Source organism: Bos grunniens, chromosome 4 (assembly GCF_055505025.1).
Source record: "Bos grunniens cultivar Pamir isolate PY7600 chromosome 4, Bosgru_T2T1.0, whole genome shotgun sequence".
NCBI lineage: Eukaryota > Metazoa > Chordata > Mammalia > Artiodactyla > Bovidae > Bos > Bos grunniens.
This window is the reverse complement of record NC_141168.1, coordinates 48,734,614-48,752,545: the sequence shown is the minus strand read 5'-3', so window position 1 is coordinate 48,752,545 and position 17,932 is coordinate 48,734,614. Positions and strand designations below refer to the sequence as shown.

General features: G+C 40.2%; 1 long non-coding RNA gene across 8 annotated transcripts in view; it reads right to left on the bottom strand.

Moving 5' to 3' along the window:
• The window catches only part of LOC147374071 (uncharacterized), a 191,897-nt gene that overhangs the window by 55,696 nt on the left and 118,269 nt on the right, over positions 1 to 17,932 (bottom strand). Inside the window, exon 5 of one of the 8 annotated variants that reach the window (XR_015162404.1) lies at positions 9,249 to 9,750. The exons of 6 other annotated variants lie outside the window; for them this stretch is intronic. This is a non-coding gene — a long non-coding RNA (uncharacterized LOC147374071). Of the gene's footprint in view, positions 1 to 9,248; positions 9,751 to 14,966; positions 16,813 to 17,932 lie in introns of those variants that run through there. One more of the 8 variants, XR_015162402.1, reaches the window with a different exon arrangement.

The following is a 17,932-nucleotide window of genomic DNA, read 5'->3' as shown; positions in this document are numbered from 1 at the left end:
TTGCCAACAAAGGTCTGTCTGGTCAAAGTCTGATTTTTCCAGTAGTTATAATATGGATGTGAGAGTTGGACTATAAAGAAAGCTGAGCACCAAAGAATTGATGCTTTTGAACTGTGGTGTTGGAGAAGACTCTTGAGAGTCCCTTGGACAGCAAGGAGATCAAACCAGTCCATCCTAAAGGAAATCAGTCCTGGATATTCATTGGAAGGACTGATGCTGAGCTGAAGCTCCAATACTTTGGTCACCTGATATGAACAGCTGGCTCATGGGAGAAGACCCTATGCTGGGAAAGATTGAAGGCAGGAGGAGAAGGGGAGGACAGAGGATGAGATGGTTGGATGGCATCACCGACTCAATGGACATGAGTTTGAACAGGCTCTGAGAGTTGGTGATGGACAGGGAAGCCCAGCATGCTGCAGTCCATGGGATTGCAAAGGGTTGGACCTGCCTGAGCAATTGAACTGACTGACTGAATACTGGTTCTAGGATCAACATTCCTTGATATTCCACAGTTACAATCCTTATTCCTGTGTTCGTTTATTAAGGCATCTCTGGGTCCATTTGAGGTCTCAGTGCATCCTTCTCCTTCTTGGCTCCCCTTTTATTTATTTTTGTTCTGGAACACAAGTACCATGGGATAGAAATTCCCAAGCCTTTGTTTAAAATTTTATTCTAGCTTTCCATTTGATTGGTAGTTTGCCTAGATCTTCAGTGATCAGTGAAAATTATTTTTGGTCAAAATTTTTGAGATCTTTTTCCATTATCTTCTAACTTAATGAGGAATTTTGAGGCCAGTGTGATTTTTTTTTTTTTTTTCTTTGTACATGACCTCTAGAAGCGTCTCTCTGGGAAATTTTCAGATCTTCTCTTTAAACTCAACGTTCTGAGATTTCATAACTTGTTGTGAATGTTTTTCATTTTATTGTGCTAGGCACTCAGTAGATCCTTGAAATATGAATACCTCTTTCCTTCAGGTCTGAGAAGTTCTCTTACATTTTTAATTTGATCATTTCTTCCCCTCTATTTTCTCTCTTTTCTTTTTGGTCTCCTGTTTGTCTGATGTCATGATTCCTAAACTGATATCCTAGAGATGTTATCTATTTTCTTATATTTTCCATCTGTTTTTTTATATTTCTTTTTGGGAGGTAACTCTAATTTTATTTTTGAACTCTTTTACTTAACTGTTTATTTAGCAGTCTTATCTAAGAACTTTTTCATTTTTCTCCATTCTTCTTTCATAGCATTCTGTTGGGTTTTAATGATGTCAAATCTTCTCAAATGTCTCTAAGGGTAGTAATTATTTTTTCCTCTAAGTTCTCTCTTGTTTCTCAAATTATATATCCCTTCAACTGTTACACATTTTCCCCTGTTTTTCTTGGTCCCTTTGTTTCATGTTGAAGGCATTCCTTAGATGACTCATAATTCTTGGTTATCCACTCATTTCCAAGGAAATTAAGAACTTGATATGGGTCAGGTTACTGATATGAGTCAGGATTCATCTGGAATGCTTAGGCACAGAGCTGTCACTTCTTCTGGGGGCTCCACAAATATCAGAATTCAGAAGGCTTTGCCTAGTTCTGTAGGGAACAATGCTCCAATTAGCCTGAGGTGGAGAAGATTATGTAAAAGCTCTGTAGTCTTGAATTTGAATTGGAAATACGAGTATGAACTCTTCTGTCTTATAGCTGCAATTTCTTTTTAAAATACAGAGAAAGCTGGTTTCCAAGAACATAGGGGATATTAAAACCTGGTTCCACTTTCATGCCCTAGAGTATAATTTGCATACAGCAGCCAGCATGCTCTTTTTAGAAAAGAAAGCAAAACTTTTCACTATAGAACAGTTTTAGATTTACAGAGAAATTGTGAAGGTGGTACAGAAAACTCCCATATACTAGCCCACACTCAATTCCTCCTATTATATCTTAGATTAGTACGGTATATTTGTTACAGTTTATGAATCATTATTTATACAGCATTTTAAACTAAAGTGTATACTTTATTCAAACTTTCTGAGTGTTTCCCTAATGACCTTTCTCCATTTCAGGATCGCATCCAGAGATAGGTCTCCTTAGGCTCCCCTTGGCTACATTTGTTTCTCAGACTTTCCTTACTTTTGATGACTTTACAGAGTCCTGGTCAGGTATTTCATAGAATGTTCCTCACTTGGGATTTATCTGATGTTTTTCTCATGAATCGGTTGAGTTATGGATTTGGAGGATAAAGACTGCAAAGGTAAGTGCCACTCTCTTTACATTTATCAAGGGAACATGTTCTCAACATGACCTATTATTACTGGTGCTGACCTTTTTTATTTTTAAATTTGTCTCATTATTTTATAGTCATATTTAAAAAAAAATTTTATCTGTTTATCTTCCTCTGGAGGCAGGTAGATGTGAAGGATATAAAAATATAAAGACAGTTTACCCTCTTGAATCGGAAGCTTACTTAACTGAGCAGCTGAAAAAGGGTTAAAGCTGACAATTAACTGAGAAATCACTAAAGAAAGGCAGCCCAGAGTGCACTTTGGAAAAGGAAATTCATCATATGGCATTCTCCCAGTAAAGCACAGAGCTCCCCCAGACTGGCTTTTCAGTTTCCTTTAGGTTAACTGAACCATAACTAAATTGGGAGCTTCATAATATTTGCATGGCCAAAAGCACTGTCACCTCCAACAGTGTGTTTTAAATAAAAAGAAGGCTTCCCAGACTTAAAGTCTGTACTTCCGTGGTCAAGGATTGAGTTGGAACCAAACTCATCTCCCCTTCCTCCTCAGCAGCACACAACAGAAGGACTTTGAGTAGCAAGAACTCAACTTTCCAGTCCTGAGCTGCCCTTTCTACCACAGAGTTCCACTGGCCAGTACCAGTGGGCTCTGTCTTCTCTTTCAATAATGTAACCAGATGGACTGATGAAAGAAAGAGGAATCTCTGTGATGATTAGATATGTAGCTAGTTATGGTCAGCAGAAAAGGGACAGTAAAGGACACTTTGCAACTTATTTCTTAAATAGCATAGATTTAGTATAACCCAAGTTTAATTTTCACATAGCAGCTATATATTCAGAAGGGCCTGTATTTGTCTTCTGTGCACAGTGTGCAGTCAAGGGCTGCTTATTTAACTAATATGCAGAGTACATTTTGCGAAATGCTGGGCTGGATGAAACATAAGCTAGAATCAAGAATGCCAGGAAAAATATCAACAACCTCAGATATGCAGATGACATTACCCTAATGGCAGAAAATGAAGAGGAACTGAAGAGCCTCTTGATGAAGGTCAAAGAGGAGACTGAAAAAGCTGGTTTAAAACTCAATATTCAAAAAACGAAGATCATGGCATCTGGTCCTATCACTTCATGGCAAATAGATGGGGGAAAATTGGAAACAGTGTCAGATTTCGTATTCTTGGGATCCCAAATCAATATGTACAATGACTGCAGCTGCAAAATTAAAAGACACTTGCTCCTTGGAAGAAAAGTTATGACAAACCTAGACAGCACATTAAAAAGCAGAGACATCACTTTGCAACAAAGTTCTGTATAATCAAAGCTATGGTTTTCCAGTAGTCACATACAGGTGTGAGAATTGGACCATAAAGAAGGCTGAGCACTGAAGAATTGATGGTTTTGAACTGTAGTGCTTGAGAAGATTCTTGAGAGTCCCTTGGAGAGCAAAGTGATCAAACCAGATAATCCCAAAGGAAATCAACTTTGAATATTCACTGGAAGGACTGGTGCTGAAGCTCCAATACTTTGGCCACCTGATAGGAAGAGCCGACTCATTGGAAAAGACCCTGATGCTGGAAAAGACGAAGGGCAAGAGGAGAAGGGGATGACAGACGATGAGATGGCCGGAGAGCATCACCGACTCAATGGACGTGAGTTTGAGCAAACTTAGGGAGTGGTGTTGGACAGGGAAGCCTGGCGTGCTACAGTCCATGGGGTCGCAGAGTCAGACACACAGAGACTGAACACCAACAGCAGCACGGTGCCAAGCACTACACTCTGACCCCTGCCTTCCTATCTCGTGGAATACACTGGATCCAGTCTCTATCAATAACTGCACTGCTGGCTTCTAGCTCAGCCTAAGGAGTGACCAGCACTGTATCCAAAGTCACACATGCTATGTGTAGAGTATGGGGAGTGTGTGGGTCCAAAAGTTCCATCATCTTGAGATCTCTTTGTTTGCTGTCACAATTTGATGATATGGGAATCCTTTTATTGTTGTTTATGGTTATTTCCTTTTACTTATTTATGTTGTATTGTTGCTACTTTATTGCTTATTGTTATTTACTGTTTATTTTTCTGTTGCTACACGATTCAGTCCTGCTCAGTTCTTTTTACACCTGTGTTACTTATATGTGGTCCCTAGGCACATTTTGGCATCACGTGGGAGCTTGTTAGAAACACAGACTCTCCCCTAGACTTACTGAATCATAACCTGCACTTTACCATGATCCCTGGGTGATTACTGTGCTCATTTAAGCGTGAGAAGTGCCTCTTTAATCCATCAAGCCTGCCCCACATCGTGCAGATGGCACCGTAGAATAACAGGCTTCCAAAGTACCACCATGGCTCCCACGCTTGGTTCTAAAGCCTCCCACATCTCGTTTCATGGCTTGTCTTCCTTTAGGAGACCTCACTGTTTACATGTGTGATCAGACACTGCTTCTGTGGCTCCGGTGTTTTCTTTGCTTCTGAAACAGGACGGAGACCCTTCCTCTGATCGTACCACCCAAGGGCATAGGGAGAGATGTGAGAAAGCAAGGGAGCCAAGAGAGCACCTGAAAGTGAGGAACAGAAACTATTTTACAGTATCTGGGGTAAGTGTTTACTAGAAACCCAATTTTCCTGGAAACTGAAAGAAAATTGTGGGCATCCCTGGTGACTCAGTGGTAAAGAATCCACTTGCCAATGCAGAAGACATGGGTTTGAGCCATAGTCTGGGAAGGCCCCACATATGAAGCAACAAAGCCCATGCACCTTGACTATTGAGCCTGTGCTCTAGAGCCTGGAAGCTGCAACTACCGAGTCCACACGCCAAAACTACTGAAGCCCGGGTGCCCCACAGCCCATGCAGTTCCACCAAGAAAAGGAGCCGCAATAAGAAGCCTGTGCACGGCAACTAGAGAGGAGATCCCACTGGCTGCAGCTAGAGAAAAACCTGTGCAGCAACAAAGACCCAACACAGCCAAAAACAAACATATGAATAAATAATTATTTAGAAAAGAAAGAAAATGATGTCCCCAGAACTCAGGCACCAGGGCTGCCCAGGGCCTTCAGCAGCAGCACTGTGTGCACAGTGATATCCGTGCTCCATTGTCAGGGTGTTTCAGCTGCCCTCTAACTTGGCTGCTGTGTTTCTTAGATCAAAAGGAGTGAGAGAGGGAGGGTTTGGTGGCTCAGTCTGGCCCTGGAGCACCTCTGTGCCTTGGGGGTATGCTTTGGACTGGTCCAACCAGCTGTGCTTCAGGGTGAGTTTGCAATGGACAACTCTGGCAGCTAGGGTTGGGAGTGAGTCAGGTTTTCTTTATGAGAAAGTGGTTGGGGGAGATTAGCATCTCTGATACAATACCTTAAACCACAATAAGGAAGGTAGATGCTAAGCTGGGGCTGTGTGTGTGTGTGCTCAGTCATGCCCAACTCTTTTGCAACCGCATGGACTGTAGTCCCCAGGCTCCTCTGTCTGTGGAATTTTCCAGGCAAGAGTACTGGAGTGGATTATCATTTCCTTCTCCAGGGGATCTTCCCAACCCAGGGATCTAACCCTTGTTTCCTGTGTCTCTTGCATTGGCAGGTGGATTCTTTACCACTAGTGCCAAGAGTTGGGGGCTAACCATTATAAATCTCTAGATCAGGTGACCTATAATATATCCTCAGACTTCTAGGATCACTAGACCATGATGGTTAGTTTAACATGGATTTGAATGTATTAATTATCTTACGTATTTAAAAAAAATTTATTATTTATTTATTTATTTTTGGCTGTGTTGGGTCTTGGTTGCTACATGGGCTCTTCTCTAGTTGCGCAAGTGAGGGTAGTCTCTAGTTGCAGTGTGTGGGCTTCTCATTGTGTTGGATTCTCTTGTTATGCAGCACAGGCTCAGTAGTTGTGGTATAGGGGCTTAGTTGCTCCGCAGCATGTGGGATCTTCCCAGACCAGGGATGGAACCCGCATCTCCTGCATTGGCAGGCAGATTCCTCACCACTGAGTCACCAGGGAGGCCCTATGCTGTGTTTCTATAAAACAAATTTGATCTTTAGCCATGCTAGATATATCGTTTAAGATAGTGTCCAGATCATGTAAAGACATTATACATAATATAAAGAATCTGTAAGTAATACACGGGAGAGTTTCACATACATTTAAATATTAGCTCAGTTTAGGTTGAACTCAGAAGATGTTGATACCTGAATCAAAAGTTTTAAATGAGTACGATTGTGGATCAGTCTGCTTCAGTAAATGTCTTATTTAAAACTTGCTTTAGTGAAGAAAAAAAATTATATCTGGGTTTGGTTCAGTGTTCTGCAAATAAGGATGGTTCATTCCTGTTTTTGTAAACAGGATATTTCATGCAAGTTCTAGATGTGTATATAGTAACACAAACATGTCTTAATTATAGTTCTCTAAAAAGAAGGAGAGAAAACTAAAAGTCTGTCTTGTTCCCCTTGTTGCCAGTCTGGTTTCTAACTAACCATCTTGATTAATGGGTTTTTGTGATATTTTAAAACTCTTCCTAGTAATGGAGATGCCAAACTGTCCCTGGGCAGACGGTTCCAGTATATTTTTCCCATGGGACATTTTCTGTATAATTACCTGCAATTCCTCACATGACAATTTACATTCTTAGGCTTGTTTCCAACAGTTGTGAGAATAGTTGGTTACTGTCTTCTGTCCATTGAGCAAATGAAGAAATTCAGCTTCCTTAAGCTCAAAATAACCACACTTTTGCGTACAGACACCTAACTGAGAATAGAAGGTATAATTAACTTATCCTCAGTTTGATACCTAAGTGTCTTTAGAAGTTGCAGGTGTAAGTTTTAAGTAGATCTGACAGCTACACCTTCATATAAGGTACATAATGCTGGGCAATTTCAAGGAAGCTGCCCAAACACACACTTGGCAAGCTGAAGACAGGGGAAGATTTGTCTGTTTTTTTTATAATTGAAATATAGTTTACAATGTTGTTCTAGTTTATGGTATACAGCAAAGTGATTCAGTTTATATATGTATATGTACGTATACTCTTGTGTATACCTACATACATATTTTTTCATATTCTTTTCCATTATTTATTACAAGATATTAAATATAGTTCCCTGTGCTATACCTTACGGCCTTTTTGTTTCTCTAGTTTATATAGAATAGTTTGTATCTGCTAATCCCAAACTCCAAACTTATCCCTCCCCAGCCCTTTCCCCTCTGGTAACCATAAATTTGTTTGCTATGTCTGTGGGTCTGTTTCTGTTTTGTAAGTAACTTCATTTGTATCATATTTGGGACCCCACATGTAAGCGACATCCTTTGACATTTGCTTTGACTCACTTCACTTAGTAGATAACCAGTAGGTCCATCCACATTGCTGCAAATGCTAGTTCACTCTTTTTTATGGCTGAGTAATACTCCACTGTATGCATGTACCAAATCTTTATCTATTTGTCTGCTGATGGACATTTACGTTGCCTCCGCCTCTTGGCTTTTGTAAGTGGTGCAGCTATGAACATAGGGGAGTGCATGTATCTTTCTGAATTAGAGTTTTCTCTAGACACATGCCCAGGAGTGGGACTGATGGATCAAGTGGCAACCCTGTTTTCAGGTTTTTAAGAAAACCCTGCACTATTTTCTGTAGTGATTGCCCGGGTTTATATTCCAGACAACAGCACAGGAGGGTTCCCCTTTCTCTACATCCTCTCCAACATTTACCATTCTGACCAGTGTGAGGTGTTACCTCATTGTAGTTTTGATTTGCATTTCCCTAATAGTGAGGTTGAACATCTTTTCATGTGTCTTTTAGCCATCTGTATGTCTTCTCTAGAGCAATGTCTGTTTGGATCTTCCACCATTTTTTTTTTTTTTTTTTTTGATTGGACTGTTGTTTGATGTTGGGCTGCATGAACTGTTTATATATTTTGGAAATTAACCCCGTGTTGGTGGCACTGTTTGCAGATATTTTCTGCCAGTCTGTAGGTGTCTTTTCATTTTGCTGATAGCTTCCTTTGCTGTGCAAAAGCTTATGTTTGATTAGGTCCCATTTGTTTATTTTTGCTTTTATTTCTATGGCCTTGGGAGACTGATCTAAGGAAACATTGCTACAATATATGTCAGAGAATATCTTGCCTATGTTCTCTTCTAGGAGTTTTATGGTATCACGTTGGCTATAAGTAAGACTTTAAGCCATTTTGAGTTTATTTTGAAAGGATATGACTCTACCTGAATGAGTTCTCCAGTAAATGGAGATAACTGAGAATGAAAAACTCAAGAGGATGTAAACCTTCATTAGTAACAGAGTACATTTTCCATGTCTATTAAGTGGATTTGGAGAGGTGGGGATGGGGGTGGGAAGTATAGGCACATTTATAAAATGGAGGGGAAAAGACTTACAGTGAAATAGGATTATATCGACTTAGAATTTATAAGAACTCAGACAGAGAGGATTACATTTACCTCTGGTTACTTATGAAGAGTGACTTCTCAAAGCGCATTAATAGGACCTAGAGAATTTCAGGAGACATGTTTAGCTTGCTTAAGAAAATAAGCAGCCCTCGTTCTTCACACATGAAATGTAGATTTAAATGTCCCTTCTTTATATTTTAAAACAACTTTGCCAGGAATTTTATATGGGGAAACATTTTGTATGGGGAAACATTATTACTGATGCACTTATTTCTATGTTTAAAAGGAACAGAATATTTAAAGTCTGATTTTGATATAATGTAGTCTTTTCCAAATGCTTAAATTATTTAGACTTCACTGTATTGATGTTCTACAAAGAAATGCTTTGGGTCCGTGACATAAAAATAAATTACAAAATATAATCTCACTAATAGGGAAGATCTTCCCAGTCTAACCTTCAAGTAGAATGGCATAAGTGAATGGATGCAGCAAGCTGGGAATTTTTTACATAGAGCCACTTTGGATTTGGGCTTCCCAGGTGGTGCTAGTGGTAAAGAACCTTCCACCAATGCAGGAGATATGAAAGATGCAGGTTCGATCCCTGGGTCGAGAAGATCCCCTGGAGGAGGGCATGGCAACCCACTCCAATATTTTTGCCTGGAGAATCCCATGGACAGAGTAGTCTGGCAGGTGACAGTCCATAGGGCTGCAAAGAGTCGGACACAACTGAAGTGACTTAGCACACAGGCACATGTGTAGCACTCAGTGACTCAGTGTGGACTTACGTGAGCTAATGCCATCTTCCTTGAGTATTTACCATGTGATTACTATACTATGAAAAGGTACAAGGTAAGACTGGCTGGACTTCTTGAAAAAAAGAGGGCAAAAGATTATTCAATCGGACAAGTTTATTCAGAGGGATGTGCTGTGAAGCTGACAGGAGTGGCAACTGAGGTCAAAGCCTTCAAGTTCTCCTCTGAGTTCACTCTCACCCAGCCCTCTCTACTCTGGGGATTCAGTTGTCTTGGCCTGGGCAGTGGCTCAGTGCAGTCAAGGCTGACTCAGGCTGTAGCACTGACTCTTCTGAAATGAGGGGACGCCCTTGTGATGGTTCCCTCATCAATTGCTCTCCCCTGTTTCATCTTTTGGTGAAAAGATGTCACAACATGAAATCATGAGCAGAATCCTGGCTTTCCAAAACCACACTGGGCCGCTAATCTCTGACCCCAGGGCTTCATCTGTTTAGCGGTTCAATGATCCTTACTTTAAAAGCCTGACTAACAAAATTTTAGCCCTTTCTGTCTTGAGGGAGTCTCTTTAAAATGCTATTTATAGTGCATAATCAACATAATCCTATTTGCAAGTGTAGTATCATAAGTAATGAACCATTTGATTTGCAAATTTTCTAATGCCATTAATCTGACAACTTTTGTGCCAGGTCAAACTGCCTGAGAGGGCTGCCTTCACTAATAATATCTACAGGCTGATGCCTTGGTGGTTTATTTCAAGTGTGTTGTTGTGATTATAGGAAAGGGATGTTCTGGAAAAGGGGATGTTTCCTGCATCCTTTTCAGACCTTTTGTTCCAACTTGTCAAAGTCAATATTGGTAGAGAATTAGCTGTGAGGTGGGCTTCCCTGATACTCAGTTGGTAAAGAATCTGCCTGTAATGCAGGAAACCACGGTTCAATTCCTGGGTCGGGAAGATCCTCTGGAGAAGGGATAGGCTACCCACTCCAGTATTGTTGGGTTTCCCTTGCGGCTCAGCTGGTAAAGAATCTGCCTGCAATGTGGGAGACCTGGGTTCGATCCCTGGGTTGGGAAGATCCCCTGCAGAAAGGAAAGGCTACCCACTCTAGTATTCTGGCCTGGAGAATTCCATGGACTGTATAGTCCATTGGGTTGCAAAGAGTCAGATAGGACTGAGCGACTTTTACTTTATTCTTCTTCTAGGTGTCAGATAACAAGGTTTGACTTGAGATTTGGCCCCTACAAGGCCGTATGATCTTGGACCAGGCACTTAACTTCTGAGGAGACTGAGCTAACTGGATACTGCATGACACTGTCCTCCAGGAAGATTTCCCCCAAATCCCAGAATGAATGCCTCTGGCCATACTCCCACAGTTCTCCATGTGTGTGCTTCTCTCATATAACCAATGACATTATATTAAAGCTCTTCATTTACAGAATTGTAAATGAAGACCTCAAATTGAAGACCTCAAATGTTGACCTCAAATTGACTGCCAGTTATTTTTCCAGCAAAAATGGGTTTATTTGAGATCAGTAAAGAATTGCAATTCAGGATCTGTAACCAGGGCAAGCTAAATGTAAAGCCCATGCAAGTCCCCCACTACAAGGAGAGGAGAACTCTTTCATAGAGAGAAAAAGGAGGTTAGGGGGGCTTCTCTGGTGGCTCAGATGGTAAAGGATCTAGGATGATCCCCTGGAGAAGGGAAAGGCTATCCACTCCAGTATTCTAGCCTGGAGAATTCCACTGGACTGTATAGTCCACGGGGTCCACAAAGAGTCGGACAGAACTGAGCGACTAATTTTCAAACGAAGTTAGGGGGAACTATAGCAAACAGTCCTTTGGAGTTTGAAGTATGACTTTTCATTGGTTGAGTTGTGACAGTCTCTCATTGGCCAAGAACTTGCCAGGCAAAAAGAAGTCTTTCTTCTTCCTGCTGGGCTCTGCGTGAGAGCTCCCACTTCTGGCCTCCTGCCTCTATTTTAATTGAGGTTTCTGTTTATTAATTTTTACCGTCATTTTCTACTTACTCTGGTGCAAGCTCTGTGAGGGCAGGGACTTCGTTATTTAATTGGTCACTGTTCCCACCCTTTTCTGCAAGGAGGAGTCACCACCTCCAGATTCTCCCCACTAGGCATTTCTGTATGCAGCTAGGTTCAATAAATCTTACTCATTGGTCTAAATCTTATTCAAAGTGAACATCAAGCTATTACTATCTATTGGTGTTTTTAAAATTAATACATAAAATATCAAACAAGTAATATATGCTTATTGTTAAAAAAATTTTTTTTAATACAAATAAGTTGGAAAATAAAACTATAATTTTATTATTCAGAAATAATTACATGTTTACATTTTGCTGATTTTAAATTTTATTTTAAATTTTGCTGATTTTCCTTTCTATACACATCTTCCTTAAAAAATGCAGATTCTTTTCTGTAACTTGCTTTTTTTCACTTCGCAGTACATTGTAAACACCTTCTATGTCAATAAAAACTTTTCTTCACCACTACTGATTAATTTTTCATGGACAGACAACTGAGTTGTGCTTTTTTCCAACCTCTTTCTTTGTAGACCTAGATAAGACACAATCTTGGATGCCTTTAGAATTTAGATTTGTTTTGAAAATACTGTTTCCCTTAACATCTCAAACAACAATTTCCCACAGAAGATATCTAGTAGAAAATATTTTCTACTGTTTGGGTATCTATTTCATTGTATGTATAGCATTTTGAACACAACAGGAGATCTAAGGATAAATGATCACACCAGATTGGATTCCTATAGTTGTGTCAATGCTAACCAGCTTGCACTTAGATACAAAATTTTCTTGGGAGATTTTCCATAAATAGTCTGAATTTTGTGCATAGCATATGTAAAACAATGGTACTCAGCTATCAAAGGGTAGAAAACTGTATGTAAAAAATTATACAAATAAACTTAGCATTTAACCTGAATTGTAGTCTAGAAATTTAGACTAGGCCGACCCTATTGCTTCAGTCATGTCTGACTCTGTGCTGACCCTATGGCCTGTAGCCTGACAGGCTCCTCTGTCCATGGGATTCTCAGGCAAGAATACTTGAGTGGGTTGCCATTTCCTCCTCCAGGGGATCTTCCCAACCCAGGGGTCAAAGCCGAGTCTGTTACACCTCCTGCATTGGCAGGCAGGTTCTTTACCAGTAGTGCCATCTGGGAACCAATGCACCAACAAATCTGCTGCCTGATCCTCGTAAAGCATAAAAAGAGATATAAAATCATTTTTAAAAATCAACCAGATATATCTATGGGGATTGTCAGATTATCCATGAACCTCCTGAATTACCAAAAGATTCTGGATGGAGACATTTTCCTTTTCTGATGCAACTCCCCACTTCCCCAAACAAAATTTCCAGAAACTCTGGAAACCACCTGCCATATTGAGCTCCTAAAACAAATCCTAATACTGAATACCAACACAGAGCAGTTTTAGTCTGGTCTTTTGCAGGTTATCACTTGCTACCCTGTGGAATGTGGGAAATTTCATAGTTACAGACCTACCCAATGCTTGTTTTGTGCTTCAGCACACATCTATCCTTGCTTAGCATCTTTAATGCATTCTTGGAAACTGTGCCACTAAGTACAAAGCTGTTAAGTGAAAAAGTGCTTCACTTCATCTTAATGGAAAAAATTATGATTAATTTCACACCAATCCAAGATACCTAACCATATTTCACTAACCAACATGAAAACATTTCATGATAAAGACAAAGTTATCTAAGTAATATACAACAATGTGAAAATAAATGAATCCAATTTGTAGACAGAAACTAACAGAAGTCTATCAAGGGAGGGAGAAAAGTCTGCTAGTAGGTGTGGTGGGTGGGGGAGGGGTACAGAGCAGGGAAGAGGGGATGTCAGGTGATTGACTCACGCATACTTCTGGGGCTCAGGAGTGCACTCAAATTCATTTAACAATAAAATTAAAGCACAGAAAAATACCTGTGCAGCAATATAAAGGTGAGAGTCTTTGGAAGTGTGTAAAAATGGCCCATGCTCATCACAGACTGAGTAGCCATTGAAGTGGCTATTTTCTTGTCCTAGTCACTCAGTGGACACACAAAGGCAAGATGTTTCAGGTCCATCCAACCAAGGGGCACAATTCAGATTTATTTCACATGATATTTGTTAACTAGAAACTTTTGTACTGAATAAATGGATGAGTGTTTTTGACTTAAACTGAAATGTCGAAACAGTACTGTTTATTTAGTGAGTTTTCAAATGAAAAAAGCATTGTTCAAAAAAAAAAAAACCCCAAAATTCAAAAAAGGAGTCATTGCCTGAAAACTTGTTTCACTTTTCAAAAGCCATTATGGTGAAATGTCCTTAGCCAGAAGGCTGGCAGTTAAGTCTGGACAAACATACTGTAGTCTGAGGCATGTTTGGTCCTTTAGAAGTAAGTAATGTAGTTCTGGATGTTTCCTTTGTATGGGTCATTTCACCCATCTGGATAGAAGCCAGGATTTCTCATAATGAGCTTGCTTTTTAAATTTTTCTAATTTTAATTTCCATTAAAGAGACAGTTTACTGGTAGCTCAAAGACTGATATGAGTACTAGATGGATGTAAGATAACGGTGGAATGCATAATGAATCCACAAAAAGGTTATAGAAAAGCACATGGCAGTTATCACATTTTTCAGGAACAGTTGAGTCTCACCAAATGGCAGCAATCATTTACTGTTTCAGCCAGCCCTTTGTTGCTATGTTAATAGCTCAGTCTATCTGCAGTCATTTTCACATTTTCAGCCATTTAGGCATTCCATTTTGTTAGAGCATGGAGACTTTTGGCATGAAGAAATAAAAATTCCTTAAATATGATTTGCTAATTGTTTGACATTAGCTGCTAAATAATCAGAGTGGCACCTTTAGTAAGGGAGTGAAGGAAGAAGCTGAATGCTAAAATAGATGCTTTCCCTGACTTTCAGAAGACTAGACTGCATTTTCTAAGCAAAGACTAAACCTCTGATCTTTTCATTTTAAAAATATGATTACTACGTGTTGACCAAGTCAGAAACAGAATAAAGCAGCAAGGAGTAATTTTAATTTTGCCATTCAACATGTGAGAAGTAGGAAATAATATGTCTCCTTTTAAAAATGAAAAATAAAGCGTTCTTTCCACAGTAATACAAGCAACCTACCAACCTCCTACAAACTCAAACTAGCTACAAGGGGGCAAGAGACCTCCAGTGATATTATTTTGGAGGGGAAAGGGGGATGGAGCTTGGAGGGCAGACTATAATGAAGGTCTTGTCTTGCTACTCTGCATTTTTACCTTGAATTTATTAGGTATATGCTTTTTCTTTCCGTAATACATTATGCACTCCCTCTAGTGTCAGAATTTGTATATGATCCGAAACCTAGTTTGACAAAATGCTGCTATAAACATTAAAGTAAGGTTCAGCCTCCTAATTATGCCATATTTCAAAAATATTAAAGGCCACCTAATAACATGAGGAACAACCCTGCATGAAGTTGCTCTGGCTCAGAAAAGAATGCATATTTTAACCTGTGTTATGAAGAGACCTCTTCCAAACCTCTCTCCTCCCCAAAGTGACCTATAAATAAGCTGAGAGCTTTATTAAAGCTTTAAATTCCTTTAATAATCTGAAGTATTTATTAAATTCTAAATTCTGTAACAAAAAAATAATTTCACAGAAAAACAAAAAAATGACCAAAGGTGAAAGAAAACCTCAACTAGGAAGTAAAGCCTGCGGGAACATCATAAAATGTGTGGTCGTCAAGATTTGCAGGTTTATTAGCTATTCTTTGTACAGTTCTTCTGTGTATTCTTGCTACTTCTTCTTAATATCTTCTGCTTCTGTTAGATCCATACCACTTCTATCCTTTATTGAGCCCATCTTTGCATGAAGTGTTCCCTTGGTACCTCTAATTTTCTTGAAGAGCTTTCTAGTCTTTCCCATTCTATTGTTTTCCTCTCTTTCTTTGCATTGATCACTGAGGAAGGCTTTCTTCTATCTCTTTGCTGCTCTTTGGAACTCTGTATCCAAATGGGTATATCTTTCCTTTTCTCCTTTGCCTTTCACTTCTCTTCTTTTCACGGCTATTTGTAAGGCTGCCTCAGACAACCATTTTGCCTTTTTGCATTTCTTTTTCTTGGGGATAGTCTTGATCACTGCCTCCTGTACAATGTCATGAACCTCCATCCATAGTTCATCAGGCACTCTGTCTATTAGATCTAGTCCCTTGAATCTATTTGTCACTTCCACTGTACAATCGTAAGGGATTTGATTTAGGTCATACCTGAAGGTTTAGTGGTTTTCCCTACTTTCTTCAATTTAAGTCTGAATTTGGCAATAAGTAGTTCATGATCTGAGGCACAGTCAGCTCCCAGTCTTGTTTTTGTTGACTGTATAGAGCTTCTCCATCTTTGGCTGCAAAGAATATAATCAATCTGATTTTGGTATTGACCATCTGGTGATGTCTATGTGTAGAGTCTTCCCTTGTGTTGATGGAAGAGGGTGTTTGCTATCTTGGAAAACTCTGTTAGCCTTTGCCCTGCTTCATTCTGTACTCCAAGGCCAAATTTGCCTGTTACTCCAGGTGTTTCTTGACTTCCTACTTTTGCATTCCATCCCCCTATAATGAAAAGGATATCTTTTGGGGTGTTAATTCTAGAAGGTCCTGTAGGTCTTCATAGAACCGTTCAACTTCAGCTTCCTCAGAATTACTGGTTGTGGCATAGACGTGGATTAGTTCACTGATTCCTAGAATGTTGATGTTCACTCTTGCCATCTCCTGTTTGACCACTTCCAATTTGCCTTGATTCATAGACCTAACATTCCAGGTTCCTATGCAATATTGCTCTTTACAGTTTCGGATTTTGCTTCTATCACCAGTCACATCCACAACTGAGTGTTGTTAGTTATTTCTCCACTGATCTCTAGTAGCATGTTGGGCACCTACCAACCTAGGGAGTTCATCTTTCAGTGTCCTATCTTTTTGCCTTTTCATACTGTTCATGGGGTTCTCAAGGCAAGAAAACTGAAGTGGTTTGCCATTCCCTTCTCCAGTGGACCACATTTTGTCAGAACTCTCCACCATGACTCGTCCATCTTGGGTGGCCCTACACAGCATGGCTTAGTTTCATTGAGTTAGGCAAGGCTGTGGTCCATCTGATTAGACTGGTTAGTTTTCTATGATTGTGGTTTCAGTCTGTCTGTCCTCTGATAACCTCTCTCACTGGACTATAAGGAAAGCTGAGGGCTGAAGAATTGATGCTTTTGAACTGTGGTGTTGGAGAAGACTCTTGAGAGTCCCTTGGACTGCAAGGAGATCCAACCAGTCCATCCTAAAGGAGATCAGTCCTGAGTGTTCATTGGAAGGACTGATGTTGAAGCTGAAACTCCAATACTTAGGCCACCTGATGCGAAGAGCTGACTCATTTGAAAAGACCCTGATGCTGGGAAAGATTGAAGGCAGGAGGAGAAGGGGATGACAGAGGATGAGATGGTTAGATGGCATCACTGACTCAATGAACATGAGTTTGGGTAAACTCCTGGAGTTGGTGATGGACAGGGAGGCCTGGCATGCTATGGTCCATGGGGTCACAAAGAGTCAGACATGACTGAGTGACTCAACTGAACTGACTAGCTATTTTCTGCCCATGTCTCTTAAAGGAACTGGAAGCTCTAATGGCTCTTGTTTGTTTCAATCACTTCACATAACCTCTGCTGTTGGTGGCCTCTCCAACATAGATTCCCCCTTTCTTGTCTCTAACACTATCTACACGGTTTAGCTGCCCAACTCTTTCCCACCCATTCCAGAGGCCCTGGGGAAGGCTGACACCTTTGCCTGCAGGGGTGGCCCTGAGTGACCTGCAGGTAATCCCAGCTTTTTTCCCAGTGAAGACTTAGGAAATGCCATGTGACTCAATTTTGGCCAATGAAATGTATCAAGGAATATTCATCTTCACTCTTCTGGGCTAGCTTCCAGAAGTGACACTTTTTTAGGTGCTGGCATGCACTGATGTGAGGTTTGGAAATGCTGCAGCCATCCTATTATTCAGTGTGAGGAAGAGGCTGACAGTGGGGGAGGTTTGGGGCAAGAGAGTCACAGGGTGATGCAGCAGTGCCCTGGATAAGTCAGCCACTGGAGCCTACACTACTGATGGACTTCTAGTATGGGGGCTGATAGATGCATGAGTGTATAAGCCAATTTAATGTGGGGCTTTTATTACTTGCAGCCAAAATAATCTCCAAGATTACAACTATTGGCATGTTTAATTAAACAATTTTCTTATATTGAAAACCCAATGGGTTTTCAATATAAGAAACATCCACTTTCATGCCAATTCCTGTAGGAAAAAAAATACAATACAACAATCAGTTAACAAGGATTGTGTTCAGTGAGGTTGCCATTTCCTACTCCAGGGAGTCTTCCAGACCCAGGGATCAAACGTGCATCTCTTACATTGGCAGGTGGATTCTTTACTACTGTGCCACTTAAAATATTTGATTGGCCAAAAAGTTTGTTCGGATTTTTCATAGGATGGTATGGGAAAATCTGAATGACTCTTTTGG